Raw genomic sequence first — 18,611 nt, forward strand, 5'->3', positions numbered from 1 at the left:
CATACTGTATATTTGAGTTCTAAATCAGAATAATATTTATTTAGAAACAGAAAAGACGATGACTCAAAAGACAGCAAATGTCGATCATAGAATAACTCAATAACTCAATAAAGAATAATTCCTCATCCTATTCATTCTGTCCTCATTTCCTCTTCCTGGGAGAATGTAAAGTAGTGCAAATAATGTGCTCAGCACATTGTGCATTAACCTTACTAGATTATATTGTTTATTCATTTAACATAAAGAAGGTAATAGTTACCTACATATTTCTCGCAAACAATAACACAGCACAAATAACCTTGCTCCACTTATTTCCGGCATTCTACAATGTTCTTTGCTAACAAAAGGATATTCTGTGCAAAAGGAATTAAAGTAAAAACATATAAAAAAGAATGTGATGCTGGAATGGGAGCACAAACAAAATAGTAGTCCACACTCTTTTGAGCCAATTATGGAATAAAATGTATGTAGGGTTATATAAAGCCCCAAAAAGTAAGGTTGCTGAATTTTGGCTCAATTTTATTCTGCTTGTAAATGACAATTTGCTTTGGTCTGACTCACTGTGTCCTAGGTTTAAGTCACCCCATACACTTTCTATTAGCGTTCTGCAACCTCTGTGGGAGCAGCACGTACCACATCACAAGCTTAAACTTTTTCTGAAATATAACAACGACTTGGAACGTGCCATTTTGGTTCTGCTCCAACCATTAATACCGACATGAAGCAGATTCAACAAACTTGACGGGCATATTTTCTACAGTTAGAATTTCAAATAGTGCTCCTTTAGGGAGAGTGCTCTAGGATGAGTACTGCTATACTTTTTCTCTCTGTCTAATACTTCCAGTAATGAAGGTTGGCAATGATAGATGTGGTTTGTTTGGAATTTTACTGTGAAATTACAAAAATAAAGTAACAATGGCTGACAACTTACAGTTACCACTCTGCTATTGTCATCAGTTGCAGCTCCAGTCTCAGAATTATCAACATGTACATTGTCATCACTACCATCAGCATCAAGAAAAATATTAGTTGTACAACTAATGCCAAATTTTATTTTGGACTCATGTGCATGTTAAATGGCAGCTGCATCTAGCTATGCAACATTGTGCATATTTGATATAACTTTGCAAGCAATTTTCTGAAAATAGATTGTCTAATGTCATTTCACTTTGTGTCTTAGCATTGCTTCTTTTCTTGCACAATGCATTTAATGTTGTAGGGTTGTCTGGGTACTTTAGCTCTTTTTTAGCAGTGAGAGATTTAGGCTTTTCCCTTGGTAGTAAAGTTTCATTCTGACGACCGCTGAGCATGAAATGAAAGTTAATACTTATTATCATTATCCCTCTGAAGATAAATATTACATTGCAGTACTGCTGTCTAGAGATATTCAACACTGGTCTGTGGTGTATTTTCCCCCATATTTTTAATTCCCATATTCAGCTGTTTTTCCCACAGCTCAAAGAGCCATGAAGAAGTAGGCTGTGTGTGATGACGAAGTCCAATCAGCAGATCAAAACATTGGACCACCCATTTGCACCCCACCTCTGCCACAATTTATAAAATGGTAAATTTAATAGATTTTTTGGTTCTGTAAAAACAGCTGCACGAAGCAGCCCCGGGATAGTCGTGCAGTTAGCAAAATTTATATACTAGGTGCTAGTGAAACTTTACGTGTTACACAAAGAATTCTATATATAATTCTTCCTTACCGTAGTCCAACAAGATCACAGAGTAGAACAAAGTAACACTTGTGGCTGTAACAGATGTGGCTGTGCATATTATACTTGGCACCAGATGTGGCTGTGTATTTTATACTTGGCACCAGTTGTGGCTGTGTATATTATACTTGGCACCAGATATGGCTGTGTATATTATACTTGGCACCAGATATGGCTGTGCATATTATACTTGGCACCAGATGTGGCTGTGTATATTATACTTGGCACCAGATATGGCTGTGTGTATTATACTTGGCACCAGATATGGCTGTGCATATTATACTCAGCACCAGATGTGGCTGTGTATATTATACTTGGCACCAGATGTGGCTGTGTATATTATACTTGGCACCAGATGTGGCTGTGTATATTATACTCAGCACCAGATATGGCTGTGTATATTATACTTGGCACCAGATATGGCTGTGCATATTATACTTGGCACCAGATATGGCTGTGTATATTATACTTGGCACCAGATATGGCTGTGCATATTATACTTGGCACCAGATATGGCTGTTTATATTATACTTGGCACCAGATGTGGCTGTGTATATTATACTTGGCACCAGATATGGCTGTGTATATTATACTTGGCACCAGATGTGGCTGTGTATATTATACTTGGCACCAGATGTGGCTGTGTATATTATACTTGGCACCAGATATGGCTGTGTATATTATACTTGGCACCAGATATGGCTGTGTATATTATACTTGGCACCAGATATGGCTGTGCATATTATACTTGGCACCAGATGTGGCTGTGTATATTATACTTGGCACCAGATGTGGCTGTGCATACTAGACATTGCATTTTTCAGCTTCCATGTAACAGAACAAAAGAAATTGAAATTGCACTAAGAGGAGGACTGTGCTCATTACAAATATTTGCAGATATATTTCTTTATATGAAGCAGAGGGGTGCGCTTCCAACAAATATAATTATATTCTTCATAAGGACCAAGGTTGGAGAACAAAACAAAGGCCTTCTAACCTGCTAATATCATTAGGATGATAATTAAAAACACTTTTATTTCATATTCGTTAAAATTATATTGAAACCAGGTATTGGTATGGCGAAATATTTAAAATAAAAAGTCTTAAGAAGTGAACAAAGAAAAGAAACATGTGATAAATAAAAACAAAACACTAAGGGGCATATTCAATTGACCGTGTTACTGTTAAAAGTAACGCTGCCTGCGCATTATTGCCATTATTACGGTAATTACGCGCACTATTACCCTAAGCTGCCAACAGAAAGCTGGGTTAAAACTATCGTAATAACAGTAATAGTTTTAACCCGGCGGTACTTCGGGGGGAATTAAATTCCCCCCTTAAGTAGGATCCGAACAAATTAATCAAAGACAAGGATTGATCATGTCTGTGTAGTATCTTTTTTATACTGTATATTACTGAAAATGTTTAACACTTTAAGTCTGGCACATTTATTAATTCCATATATGGGAAAAAAAAATAATAGTTCTAATTCTTGGAATGTGTGCCTTATATTTGTAAAACTGTTTAGTGCCACATCATTCTCACTATTAAATATACATTATTTGGTTTACAATACAATCCTTCAATTGTTTTTGACACGTAGTGTCATTATTTCCAAATTTAGTATTATGATAGTTAAAGGAGACATTTGCTTGATGGTCTCTTTGTGATTTTTATAGTTATTAATTACTAGTGTTAGCTCACATATAAGAGTATGTGTACTTGTCACAGTAGTCTGATTTTCCAAATACCAATATACAGGATCTATAATTGTCAAAATATATTTTGAAGTTATAGTCAGGTACACACATATAGAGCATTCAGTACATAAGGGACTGGAGAATAATCTCTCTTATTCCCTATTAACAGAGTGTCGTTAGTTCCTATTGTTTCAGAACAATGTAAACAATACTGACATCTTTATACTCTTTCACTGTTAATATTTTGGCAATTATCCCCCATAGCGGCTTCCTCCTACCCCATTCCCACAGCGTCTCCCTCACACAGTATCTTCTATAATAGCTCAAGCAAGTCTCAAACAATTGTCTCCTCTCACAGACAGTCTTCCATACTCGGGTAAGTATCAATTAATTATCTCCTATACATATAGATGCATATGGTGTGATATTAAGGACACTACCTAAATATTGCTGATAATCGTGGATTCTACTTATGGGTTTGACGTCATTAATGACGACTTGCCCAACGTACGTTTCACCGTAGAGGCATTTCCCACATGCACTTCTGCTGCAAATTAAATTTCTGAGCACACGCTCACCTATGTAATAAAACACACACAGTGACACATATAACATAGACAGCCCTGATGTTCCCTCACTTTCAGGATTAATCTAACATATAAATGAGCTACAAACAATCTATAATGGAAAAGTTTAAGTGAATAAAGGGTTTGGTCATAAAGTATTAGCAGTTTGAACTTTAATGGGACGTTTTTACTGCTTCCATCCCGTGCATTTCCCAGAAGATCTGCCAGCCCAGAAAACTAACCACAAAATACTTCTATGGGGGTGTGTTAAAAGACTTTGAATTGGGCATGCATCTTAAATTGTGCTTTTCAAGTAGGCATGTGGGTGCACTTGGGCATCTAAAAAAAATCAAAAATTCAGATAAAGATACTGGGTTAATAACAGACAGAGTGACATTATAAACCAGCTGTTCCACACCCCATCCATAATGTTACCATACATAGTCCTTATTTCTATATTTTCCTGGTTCGTGGCATAGAGGATTACTCAGCATTTCCGATGCACTGGCTGACTATGGATGTAACATTGCAGGAGTTAATGTGATTGCGGATGATATCTTTGTTTGAAGCTGTGATACCGCTCACAAGCCAGGGTCAGCCATAAACCATTTTTTTTATTTTTTTTTTACTTTTAATGGAGCCCGGGCTTTGTCTGCAGCTTGGGAAATAAAGTGGTTGAATTACAACGTGGGTGCAAAGATCTCTACAGAGAGCTGAATCTGCGTTCAGACATGCCATCTATAAAATGGAAGTGACCTTTGTTTTGTGCAAGGGCAAAGGATAAAAGACTTGAAAATATAGACATGGAACAAAGGTTCAGTGCAGGCAAACACCCAGCAAACGGAACAAAGTGAAAATAACTTGGAGACCGGAAATGTTTGCGTCTGTATATCTGAACAAAACTGATCATTTTAATGTTATTAGTTACTTTACGACTGAAATCTCCATCTGAAACATCTGACTCTAGTCATTATAAGGCAAATCAGCATAAGCAAAAGTTACGTCCCTGAACAGGTGTTCCAGCGGGTGACCTTTTTTTTCTTACATTGCCCCAAAAGCCCTTTTACGTGAGAGGTTGTGGCGCTCTCGGTAACACATAAATATTGGTAGCCATTTCCTACTTCATCTCCTGTACATCCATATATAACAATATTTGAAGAATGAATTCAACAGGTGCTCTGACCACAGGCAAATGCAGCAAAAACTAGTGAAATCTTCTGCTTTGAAGCAATTTTGTCTCAGTCCTGATTTTGCATGGATTAATGTACGTTACTTAGGTGAATTTTGGCATTTGTCAGGACTCTGTTAGATATTCCCTCCTTCGCACAGTAAGACTTTCCTCTAGTTTTTAAACCTTCCAGCGTTCTCTGAAAATCCACCTTTTCAGTCAAGCTTATAATATTCCTCAACCAGCATCTTAATCTCCCTAGGTTACCCTATTACCAACCTCTACACAGCTAACACAAGACAACAACTTCTGATCAACATTGCTGTGTGACTGATCACACAGCCCACTCAATACTTTATAACCTTTGCATTCTAGCTGGTCCAATGTGCAATATGATGTAGCACGTGCCCTTGTGTTTCAAACTCCCATTGTTCTATATTGTAAGCTTGCGAGCAGGGTTCTCTTACCTCTGTCTGTATGTATTACCCAGTATTGTCTTATTAATGTTTGTCCCCAATTGTAAAGCGCTACGGAATTTGCTGGTGCTATATAAATTAATGATGATGATGATATATTCCATCTGCAGTACCCATGTTTTACCAGAGGTGCTGCCTCTGTGGACTTTTGGAACTATTTGCACCTCACCTGCAGGTGTTAACCTCCTTCCCTGATCATCACCTACACCTGCCCCACTGCTTTATATGCCCACCCCAAACCTTGCACATTGCTGGTCTTTAATTGTTGTTGACTTTATCCTGTGTTTTTGGACTGTCTGCTTCCAGTTTTAGTTCTCGTGCATCCCTGGCTCTACCTGCTACCATCATTCCTGCATTCACCCTGCATCAGTTCTCAGCAATTGCCTGTGTCTTGTATGATCCGCATTGTAAGTGTTCTTTGTTCGTACAATTACCTGGTATCCAGTATTATTGCAGAGGCTGTTTGTTTTTAGCCCTTCATACCCGTTTTGTGTTTCTTTATTTTCTACAATACCTGGACTGTGTTTTGTATTATCCTGCAATGCCTGGACAGAGTTTTGTCTGTCTCCTGCTATTCTTGGATTCATTTTTGTTTGGCTTCTTGTTCCTTTTGCAACATCAAATATTCACGATTTTGGCAACTACTGTTTGTCTTACAATGAAACCATTAAACTTTTCACCAACTACTCACTTCTTTTTCCGATCATTGCAAACGCCCAGTTACCGTAACAGCCTGAAGTGCTCCACGTGGAATCCTACCTATTATCTTTGTTCCACCCAGACTTAACATATAACAGATCACACCACAGAGCCAAGTAACTGACAAATGTGAAATGTACAGATGCCGTGTGGAACGGCCGCGCTGCAGAGCGGTAAAACAATAGTGAAACTTGTCTGTGTCCCGTGACGCTCTGCAAACCATCCCGTTCCGCTGCCAGATTCAATTTGAGCAAAATTCTGTCGCAATTTCACTCATCTTTACAGCAAACTGGTATCAACCTGAAGTACCTTTAGGGGGGTATTCAATTGACGGCGGGATCGCCGAAAATCCCGCGCTCAAAAAATATTACCGTTATTACGGTAATCCTGTGCGGGAAAACCGTTAATACAGTAATTTACTAGCTGGATTTCCGCTCGCAGGTCAGGGAGCTGCGAGCTGAAATCCAGTGAGATGTTACCGTATTAACGGTAATATTTTTCGAGCGCGGGATTTTCGGCGATCCCACCGTCAATTGAATATGCCCCTAAGACTTAAATTCTCAGCACTAGATTTGCTCACCTATGTACCCTTCCCTAAGTCTAAAGGGGTAACACACAGTCTCCCAACCCTGTGGGTCTTTGGCACTGACTTTAGACATATATAGCCAACTTTAGATAATTGGGAAGGAGCAAACTTTCTTTGAGCTATTTTTCTCTCCAGACCCGCAACTTGGATATCATCATCATCATCATTACCATTTATTTATATAGCGCCACTAATTCCGCAGCGCTGTACAGAGAACTCATTCACATCAGTCCCTGCCCCATTGGAGCTTACAGTCTAAATTCCCTAACACACACACAGACACAAAGACTAGGGTCACTTTGATAGCAGCCAATGAACATACTAAAATGTTTTTGGAGTGTGGGAGGAAACCGGAGCACCCAGAGGAAACCCACGCAAACACGGGGAGAACATACACACTCCACACAGATAAGGCCATGGTCGGGAATTGAACTCAAGACCCCAGTGCTGTAAGGCAGAAAGGCTAACCACTGAGCCATCATGCTGCCCATGACATCAATTTGGGTATTAGTCTCTTTGCCTGTCCACAAAGATGGGCGAATCAATTGGACTGAATTCCAGAGATCTGCCGTCAGCAAATTAATTCACTAATTGGTACAGATTTGGCACACGGGAAAATCAGGTGAATAGCAGTACATGGAACATACAAAGAAACCAGAGAGCAAGGGTCAACAAATGTCACAAGTCTAAGGCCTTATAAATAGAGCTCACAGCCCCTAGGACACTTATTTGACCTCTATCATACACTCATCTCTATTAGTAGCCCAGGCAACTATGCAATAATGTGCTCACTAAATTTGTTTTATAGTAAACTGTGTAAACGGTTCTGCAATGTTGCCATCTTAATACCAGAGGCACAACATTGTGATATTAAATAGTATATTTGGTGAAATGCTACAATTGGGAGATGTCACACTGATGGCTGAATCGTCAAGGCAGTCACTGCTGGTAAATAACTAAGAAACACACAAACTCGTCAGTTATTCTTACAGTTAGAAATATGTCAGAGAAGAAATATGTCAGTGTATTCACAGCAACCTTATGTCAGTGGTAATTAATATAATTATGAAATGCATCAAACTGTCACCAAATCTCTCTCCAAGAGAAAATCTATTAATAAATATCAAAAGAAGTAAAAACACAGGAGAGCACAAAACGGTGTCATATATTAGTAATACCAATTAAATAGGAATGTATGGAAGCTGTGTACTTAAAGCAGCAATCTCATGAATAAACATAAATGGTTATGGCACGCTGTAAGAAGAATGTTGAAATTTAAATTTTCCTTTTTTTTTGTCTTCAGGCTGCTATTAATGATTTATGATTCTGGACTACCATGGCAACTACAGTCACATGATGTAGTGAGCAGAGATGCTTTGGAATGTTCCTCTGAGCTCTGCTTGCACTGTGACATTCTCCTTCTTCTACCTCTGCAATCACATGACATGCTGAGAGCTGTGAGCCTGTGTCTGTGTAGCAGACTGACTGTGTCTGTGTCTAGCAACCATTTTTGTTTATCAAAAAGGGATATTTTGAAATGGAGATAGTGATCTCTAAGAAAAATTAGATACATGCTTAAAAGTTACTTAACTATGCATTTAAAGAATAAAATTAATCTTCTAAACGTGCTGCTCTAAAACTACATGACAAGGTACTTATCTGGATAATTTGCAGATCATAGTTCCATAAATGAATGTCCCACTGAGGATACTGTGATAGCTACTATAGGTGTCTCATTGGGGGACTTTTACTTGCAAATATCAAAGTCCCCCTAAGCCTGCAATATCACAATTTAGTGCAATAGGTAACATTTGTTGGTGGTGTAGTTTGGTGATGCAACTCATGATGTTACTCGTGACTCTAGCATACTTCTCAACGTGATCCGGGAGTGGATGTGACATGCTGGTTACTCAGTGAGTCACTTCCGCCCCAACACAGAAAGGAGTAGACCCAAATTTGACTTTCCCAATATCTCTCTATGGGAATGTAAAGAAGGAAGTAGACTTGAGCCATGGGCGGGAGTAACAATGGGAGGCACCTGATTGTTACTGATTGAATGAATGTTACTTACTGGAGCCCCGGTTGTTATAGGTGATGAGTAATATAGACTATACTAAATGATAAATTAAAGCCAAGACTGGGCGGCTAAACAGGGAGGAGACATAAGAAAAGCCTCAAAACCGTGATGACCAAAGACCAAATTGTATGGAATAAAGTTGAACACCACAGTGGGATATATATGATTATGGGGTAAATTTATCAAACCTTTTAAAAAAGAATAGTGGAGGTTTTGCCCATAACAACTAATCAGATTGTAGCTATCATGTAACTAGTATATTCAAGAAAAAAATAGCTAGAATCTGATTGGTTGCTATGAGGAACAACCTAACTTTTCCTTCTCCTAAGGTTTGATAAACCTACCCCTATATGTGAGCGCACTAATGGATACTTGACTGACAATAAAGTGATATAATGAAAGGGATTTCTGTTATAACATATAAATTAGTACCAGTCTTGTGGTGTAGGAGACTCTGGACAAGAGAATATCTAAATCTGATGTAATAAAATGATACAATGAACACTGGTTGAATACAACAAAGATGATTTGGGAATGTTAGAACACATACAGTGAGATGGGATGGGGCAAGACATTGTTTAAATGTAATCAAAACTGAAGGATGATAACAAATGAATGATGATATACATTATGATAGAATCTCCAAATAGGATAATGTTGCATTGTAACACTGTAAAAAAAGGTCTACAAAACCCCCCAAAACACACATAACCATAATGATGATATATGCGAGATATTCCGTAGATTACAATGGAACATGTATGAAATGTATAGGTGACAAGTATATAAACTGTGTGCACATATTAATACTAATAATACAATGTATGGCATTTCTTACATCTCTGCTCTATCTTGCTTGAAACGGCTTTTTCTTTGTATTTTCAAGTTTCCCTTTGCTATAATTTTGAAAATATTATTGTTTTACCTAGTTTCTATGATTGTGCTGGTCAACTTGGAGAGCTCACCATTCAGTACAGTTGCCATTATTTGTCACCCCTTTCAATCGGACTGATCCTTTCAGGGTCCAGGAGCACAGAACAATGATTTGACAGTGATTGAATCACGGGAAACAGTATATAAGCTTGGAGGATAACGAATGGGCAGCCAAAAGCTGCTCTGGTTCAGCGTTCCAGTAATCCTGCATAAAGTTGCTCAATACGCATGTGTTGGTGCATTCAGTGGGGTCTCCCATAGTGCAAAATCTCCCCCACTCTCGAGTCACATGATCAGCTGGTACATTGTTCTAATTGTTCGGCTATCTAAGGGAAAGAATAGCAATGAGCTCCAAGTTATTTCTATATAGTGTAGGTATCATTCTTTTTATAGACATAGTACATTCTAATCAATCTTGGCTTCAACAAAATGGTCACCATTACTGTTCTTATTTCAGTTTTCTCTCTAGTGTTTTGCTGCATATATAGGAAAAAAAGTACGAGCAGAAACTGCAGATGTAGCTAATAGATAAGGATTAATGTCACCCAACTTGAACAGAAATATAATTGTCACCTATCTGCAGACAGAGCGAATGGATGAAAAGTAAACTAATTAGTCAAATGGAAAAAGAATAAAAATGTGTTCTTGTGTACAATAACTAAACAACACAGGGGGAAGGGTTCCAACACTAATTCAGATTGTTTCTGAATTCAATACAAAACTTCAAAAACTCTTGTTTACTGGGACGTACGACTCATTAAGGTCCTTATTAAAAATTCAAAATCTTTGTACCACTTAGTTGTCAAACATTTCCTGGTACATTACCAGGATTTAAAGATATATAAATAGATAAGTAGATATTTATAGATAGATAAATATCTACAGAAAGCATCCCAATATTTTGGGACCCAGCCAGGTAGAGGTACGTATGCAATTTGTCACAATAAGTGGAATATTTTGGGCTTCACTGAAAACAGAGCTCCATTTTGCATCTAACTTTTCAAATATTTCACCCAAGTACCATCTTACACTGTAAGTGCTCGCTCGATGGACCTCACGCAAGGAGGGATTGGTGACCAGCAAAGTTGAGCGTGAATCTAAAATACGGGGCAGTGTCCCCAATCATCAACCAGCCCCAGCGGCAGACAGCCTTGTCTGAATTACACTGAGCATGGGAGATACACATTAGTATATGGTCCCTGTGATAGGTAAAACCAGTCTTCGTATGGTCAGACTAGAGTTGGTGCCTCTATAAGGGGAAGGGCAGCACGGTGGCTCAGTGGTTAGCACTTCTACCTCACAGCACTTGGGTCATGAGTTCAATTCCCGACCATGGCCTTATCTGTGTGGAGTTTGTATGTTCTCCCCGTGTTTGCGTGGGTTTCCTCCGGGTGCTTCGGTTTCCTCCCACACTCCAGAAACATACTTGTAGGTTAATTGGCTGCTATCAAATTGACTCTAGTCTCTCTCTCTCCCTCTATCTGTGTGTGTTAGAGAATTTAGACTGTAAGCTCCAATGGGACAGGGACTGATGTGAGTGAGTTCTCTGTACAGCGCTAAGGAATTAGTGGCGCTATATAAATGGTGAATTGTATGACACCCCCACTCATAAAGGCTACCAGCCCTTGTTGGGCTCTTTTAATCTTCCATGGATAATATTAGGATCCCCTAGAATGGTAATAATGGGAGTTCTCTTTAAGACCCAGTTTAAATGTCTTCCATTATTTGCCATTGTATGACTGAGATAATGTAATTATGGATGGATTTTCTGTGGTCATGTAGCCTCTTAAGCATAGCCAAAGTAGAGTTCCATCTAGTTGAAAGTTCACCTATTAGCTAATCTTGTGGCAAATTGTTATGTCTTTGTAAGGTGGTCATGGTGTTTCTTGTACAATATTGCCTGTTAAACTGATATCCCTTAGCAAATGCATATACTGACGCCAAACAATAGCTTAGAGATGTTACTAGAGAGCATTTATTCTAAATGTGAAAGTTGAATTACCCTATTAGTACACAATATAATGTAATGAAGTGTCCTATACACAATGTAAAATAGCGTCTTGACAGTTTTAATAAATTAAAAAAAATCATATTGTCAGTATGAAAATGTAATGAATTACAAATATGTGTTGTTTACTGCATTTTAGATCCAGTAGGAATCTTCTTTCAAGCAGTCGTCCAACTCACTAGCAAGAAATGTGAATAGACATCTGCAATTTAACACAATATAGCCACAATGCTAATGAATAAAGTAATTTCAGTCGTAGGTGGGAATATGAGAACAGTCAATAAAAATTATTTGATGTCATTGTTTTCGTTCCTTATCTGCAAACTTTGATTGTAGAGGGTGATGCGTCTAATGATGGTGTTAGTGCAGTTCCATCTCAGTACTTTGAAACCCCCAAAAAGCTTCTTGTTACTCCAGGATTTTTTGCTCAACAGAAGATATTGGTGCCAGTCAAATGGCTATTTAAAGATTGGCGCATGGGTTAGAAAGCGCTCTATATCTTATCATGGTATTTACTGGCCAGACAAACTTCTATATTATAATCTAAAAGACTGAATTCCAGGCAGACAAATTTGCTTTTCTCATTATTCAGTTTTAACATTACCTATAGACAAGGAACCAAAAACCGCTGACGTTCTGTGTTGTAGTTTTTGCACGGACCCAAATACTCATCTGAAAACCTTATCATCGTCCCTGGTGAGCATATTTGAAATATAAAATAATTTCTGCTCTGAGTCAAGATCTCTCCATTCAAATTCAGCAAGCCCAGAACAATTGGAACAAGTTTTAAGATTTTTTTTATTGGACCAAATATTTAGTATGGACAGAAACATTCACCCCTTTGCTAAATGTCTTGTGCCTATGAAACTTCCTAAAATGTGGTAATTTTTCATTCTGTCTTCTAAAAAACCAGAGACCAGTTACATATTTGAGAACCTTTTACAAATCTGACAAAGCAGTCTAATTGAATTTAACCAGCACCTAATTAAATCAAAGAGTTTGCAAACAGACATCAGAGATTAGAAGCTAAGTTGCAAATAGGTGACTAAGTTGGGTTTTCCACTAAAATATTCATGTTCACTAAAAACTAACTTAGGTTCCAAATTCACTGGTCCGTACACAATTCTTGAAGTTATAAATCCTGTTACTCTACACTATTAGAGTCCCTAATACTTGTCATATCTCTCTCTTAAGGCCTGCAAGGACAGACATTTTACTTAATTTTTGCCACATCCTATTCAGACGGACAGTCCACATGAGTGTAAGATGGTATGTACAGAAGAGGTATGTCTTTGATGAAATTGCAAACCTGCAAAGAAACGCATCATGAATATATCCACATTGGATTTTTATGTTAACTCCCACTATATCACCATAGTGCTGCTGTACACACCACTTAAACGTACCATCTGCTCCGTGAAGTTCATAAGAAACCAAATGTTATATGATTATGGGAAAGATCTGTAATACACTGAGTGCTCATACGTTTCACCGCTGCATAATTCTGAATAGTAGCTGGACTTTATTGTTCCTAAAGGAGATCATCTTGACCGATTAATAACTCTCACCTAATAATTCATGCAGACTGACTGCTTATGAGAACTTACAGGATCTGTGGACATTGGGATTTAAATCCCTAAAATAAAAAATGTAATAGTGCTGCGATATATGAATAATATATGACTTGTGTGCGCAAAATACGGACACAAAGGTCCACCATTATTGGGACTTGTTTTATGAATTTATTTTATAAATGTATATGGTCATTCTTTCTAAATATATATTTTTTTCTGGTTAATTACTCATAATTATAGTGGTTGTTAGATAAGAAGTTGCTACATAGTGCTTCTTTTGTATGTCTGTTTTTTACCTACACACACGAGGATGAACAGCATCCAATATCTGGGCTGAGGTCAGAGCAGACAGCAAACAAGAAAGGTTAGTGTCTAGGCAGAGGTCAAGGCAGGCGGCAAGCAAGAACGGTCAGTGTCTAGGCAGAGGTCAGGGCAGGCGGCAGTCAATCCAATATCCAGTAAACAGAAGATAGAATAGTCCCACAATGAACCAGTAAGAGCAGGAACAACAACCAGGAATCCGACAAAGTATACTGAACCCATAATGGGTGTTGAGTGACCAGCTGTCGGCAATTATGAAGGAGCAGGCAGTCCTTAGAATGCTCCAATAGGAGCTGAGCTCCTGCAGTCAGATAGGGTAAGAGTAATCACATTATCACTTCTTCTAACATACCTGCCAAGCTGCTCAAAAGCATTCCTGGTAGCTGAGTGGACGATGTGGCACTTGCTCCTAACCATATTGTTCAGCAGCTATAGCTATATGTGCAAGAACTGGAGGCAACTGAGTAACAGGGAACATAGTGAGTGTGAAGATGCCAGGTTTATCTGGCCCAATGTTACCCACTTCATGCTGGCTGGACACCCACGGGTGCCTTCCTATGCCAGGGAAGTCTACCCAGTACCTTCTAGGATTCGTATAGTCACTCAGGCAAATGCAGTTATAAAAATACAACAGTATATTTATTGACATACAAACAAAACTAGAATATTATGTACACACAGTAAATAAATGCCAGGCAGGGTTACCACATCATCTCTCCCTTACTCCACTAGCTTAAGGAGTTATAGTCACCTGGCTGTCTAGACTTGATGACCCATGGATCTCTCTCAGCTGCATATATAGACTCTAGTAGAGAACGACAACTCAAAAACCAGTCTTGCACTCTTCATCAATGAAATACCATAATGAAAACCCCCTCCCCCCTGAAATGGCTCCTTATATCTCAGGTCTAATTTCCACAGTCTTTCCCCTCCCTGGGCAAGTAAACCCCTTGGTATATTCTTCTTAACCATTGGTCAGTGCTGGACTAGGGGGGGTTGAAGAGGGGAGTAAAGATGAGCTGTCCTTCCACAGAAACTTCCCTGTTAGATGGCCTGTCTGGACTAGTCTGGTGAGAACAATGGACACTAGTTAGTTTTCCTACTCAGCACCTGGCAACCTGATCCCTACCCATAATCCCCCTGGCTTCACTTAAAGACAATGAATAATCTTACTGCAAGTCATCCATATATAATACACAATATACATATTTACACTGAACTACAATGTCCCCTTAGCCACATGCTATTGGACAATGCAGTTGAAGTCTGGTGAGCTGGGGAACAAAAGCAAGGGCTATAAAAAGTACTTGCTATAATCAACATTATGTGAGAAACGAGAAACAGAATGGTCACAGGGTTATCACACTCGTTTTGTCACAGTAAGTTATATGGCACTGGGAGTTGATAAAGTTGAATAAAATAGCTGACCTGCTGGTTTCACTGTTGACCCGTATAGGTGATGAGGATGATGATATTGATGGTGCTGGTAATGGGATAGAACCTGTAGTTTCACCTTTTTGACACTGGCAGCATCCAGTGAGCAGGGAAAGCCATACATTGACCATTGCCATATCTCTCGACTACATATCTTTAGTGGAATGAACATGTGTACAGATTTAGAGAGAGACAACTCTATGTTGCTAACAATATTGGTGTATAAAGCAGGTACAGCTTTAGTTGAAAAATAATAGCACCAGGTACTTTCCATCTCCATTCTGCACAAACCATCAATTTCCAAAAATAGCTAAATAATGACAGTGCTTTTGGAGCAAGTGCTCTAGAGTGCATCCTGTTGTACTTTCTCTAATAAGTCTGCCAGGTATGGGAGTTAGTGATTGCTGAAGCTGGAATGTTCCCATGGAACAAATCCAATTCATAAATAGAACATAGGCTTAATTTGTGTTATCCATAACTTTTTCCAAGATAGTGAATGTAAATCAGTAGAAAAACAGTGCACTATATAATTGAACATTCAACTATATGAGATTATATATTTCATTATATGAGACAGTGGTACCTTGTAGTTATTAACAAATAATCATTATTGATAGGAATGCCTAACATTACATTGTCTATCTATGAAATACTATAACCTATATATTAATTGATGTAATACTTTAAGACATCAAGAATGATCATTACAAATTGCATGTCTAAAAAGATAAAGCAATGACAGATTAGGAAGGAACATGATGGTGTTTATTTACATAACATTCCATTGATAAGTATACACCAATGGAGAGATAGGATGGGCGGGTAATTAATTGTATTGGGTACTGATAGGTTAGATATACCATCAGTCATGTCCTCACCATAGCGACAGACCAAGAATTGTGATTGGTCGCTGTGTTAACTTCATAATAGGGGAATGTTTATGACTGTATAAAAGCAAGGAATTGGCGCGTGCCAGCGTTCACCTCACTGATTTAGATTAGATAAACAAAAAGATTATTGATCTGTGGCTAGCCTAATAACTTAACAGAGAGACATACTGGGCAATATGAGTCAAGCAGAGATAACTTCCCCTAAGGAATGAATGAATGATCCTGTGTGTGAATAAGATAACCTAAAGAAAGATATAAATATACACAGGGCTTCCCCATAATGATGTTATATAATACACTATAATCATCTTTATATTAAATACTCAGGATATTAAGAGTAATATAAAGTGATAAAAAAACCTTTATAGAAGGGAAGTTTAAATGAGTACTATACAGCCTGATATATTACTTTAGGATCTATTTATACAAAGGAAATAGAAACTTACTTCTTAAAGTGGTTGGGAGTGTATTGACACCATGTAAAATTGGGTGTAACTTTTGACCAATGATGTGTATTGTATAAAAACAGGAGAATGTATCAAAGAAATATTGCTACAATTTATAGATAATATAATCACAGAAGTGAGGTTTAGCAGTTTATAACTGCCAAATTTAACTGCACTATATTGCACAATCACATTAATTCACCTACCGTATATACTCGAGTATAAGCCGACCAGAATATAAGCCGAGGCACTGGGAAAACTTATTGACTCGAGTATAAGCCTAGGGTGGGAAATGCAGCAGCTACTGGTGATGTGTAGGTGGTACAGAGAATAGAACACGATCACTAATTAATACAATTAGTTCTACTGAACATGAGCATTACACCAGTAATAGCATCATATATAAGATACAACAGCGTCCATTAACCAATAGTAACCACTCCAATAGGGTAATTAGTGCTACTAGCAAAAAGACAGCCAATTGCAAGTGTTAATTGATTCAATAAAGAGGAAAACTCCACAAAATTATATTGCATGTATTGAAAGAAAGGAAATTCTAACAGTGATTGTTCCTAGAAGTAGATATATCCAACATCTAGTAATCAAGTTATTACATACGGTATGCAGATGTCCCAGTGTTGGGGGCGTTCACTTAAAATGATCCCCTCCCTGGCCTCTCACGACAATAGTCGATCATGTGTCCAAGCGCAGGTGGGCAGAACAGTGCATTCCCCGGACGCAGGTGGCGAGGACGCGTGTAGCCAGTTGCATCTGGTACATTCCTCACAGCGTTCAACGCTTTTCACCTGGCAGGTTTCCATAGGGCTACTTAAGCTTCCTAATTTCCACCTCAGCCTTTCACTTACCTCTGCAGAGGAACGCATGTGCAAGTTTGCGCTCCAAATGCCGAACTTCCTGTCAGTGGAACACACATGCGTTCCACTGCGAAAGTTAAGAGCTGAGGGACCGGAGAACAGGTAAGTTCACTCGTGTATAAGCCGAGGTGAGCTTTTTCAGCATAAAAAATGTGCTGAAAAAGTCGGCTTATACACGAGTATATATGGTATATTGTTTTTAAATATATTGCTACCAAAGATGACTCAGGAATAGATCGAAAAGATCTCTTTTCCTTCTCTTCTTTCTGTTTCTAAATTCTACCGCTATTCACCTGACCCTACTGCAAAGCAGAAATTGGCTGCATGTAGTAACCAGTTCACAGTCCACCGTACTGGCCCTTACCGTGGTGGGCAGAGCACTACAGGTAAGTAGCTCTGGAGGCAGAATGGTCAGACAAGCCGGGGTCAGCAGGATGCAGGTTTAACAAACAGAACCAACAAACAGAAATAGTCAGGAAAAGCCAAAGGTCAAAACCAATTTGTCAGCGCAGTACAAAGTTATACAATATCGCAAAGTCATGAACAGGCCAGATCAATAATCAGGAATAAAACTGTAAGCAGGATACGATGATCATGAGCTCAGGACAGCAATGCTGATACTCAGGCAGGAAATGACAGGCAGAGCAGGCATATATACTGTTTGGGGGTTCAACTCCCCTCCTCTGTGATGTCAGTGATCACCTGATTACCTCTCAGTAACTGTGCTTGCCTTGCTGTGAAGTAAAAATTAGATATTGAGCCCAGCACCTAAATGCAGAATTTCTGACATAGTCAAAGTTACAGAGAGTCTCTGTAGACATTTTCCAATAGTAATATTCAGGAATAATGAGTGTCCAAGGGGTTATAAGCTCTTATTGTTAAGGCTATAGACATGTGACCTTTATTGATGCTCTCTGGTTGGCTTATTTAAATTTCATGTCCATAACTGGCCTTATTCTTTAGTGAGCGTTAAATAATCACTGAATTTTGGGCAGATTACTGATTTTGAAATTAATTAGCCAATAATGAAACTTTGAAATTTGTCTGAACTTCAGAATCAACCAGATTTATTCGCCCATTTTTAATCTCAGAATAAACATTGTACTGTTTCCAATTTTTATTATTCAGATCCCCACTGGG

The sequence above is a fragment of the Mixophyes fleayi genome, chromosome 5 (genome assembly GCF_038048845.1).
Source record: "Mixophyes fleayi isolate aMixFle1 chromosome 5, aMixFle1.hap1, whole genome shotgun sequence".
Taxonomy (NCBI): domain Eukaryota; kingdom Metazoa; phylum Chordata; class Amphibia; order Anura; family Limnodynastidae; genus Mixophyes; species Mixophyes fleayi.